Consider the following 516-nt stretch of genomic DNA (forward strand, 5'->3'; position numbering starts at 1 on the left):
TGTGTATATATATATATATATATATACATGTATTTATATACAAAGATATAAATATATACATACATACACACACACAGACACACACATATATACATACACACATACACACATACATACTTACATACATACATACATACATATATTCATACATATACAAACATGTATATAAATACATATTGAAAGTAATAGAAATGAAACTAATATATTCAGGTACATAATGAAAGTAACTGAAATTGAAACCATGTAATAGTGAAAGAGATGTTATTGTTTCACTTTTGACACGTAATACGGAAACAGTGTAAGAGATAAGAGATTGCTCCGGGCTCGCATTAGGCAAGAAGTTGAAAATTTTTTGGGCCCATGACACTGCATTGACCCTAAGGCATGTGTAAAATTTGAATAAAATCCGTTTGGTAGATCTCGAGTATTAGTGATGCACACATACAGACACACTTTCTCAGGTTCATACACACACAGACACACACATATTATATATATATATATATATATATATAT

The sequence above is a fragment of the Octopus bimaculoides genome, chromosome 2 (genome assembly GCF_001194135.2).
Source record: "Octopus bimaculoides isolate UCB-OBI-ISO-001 chromosome 2, ASM119413v2, whole genome shotgun sequence".
In the NCBI taxonomy this organism is placed as follows: domain Eukaryota; kingdom Metazoa; phylum Mollusca; class Cephalopoda; order Octopoda; family Octopodidae; genus Octopus; species Octopus bimaculoides.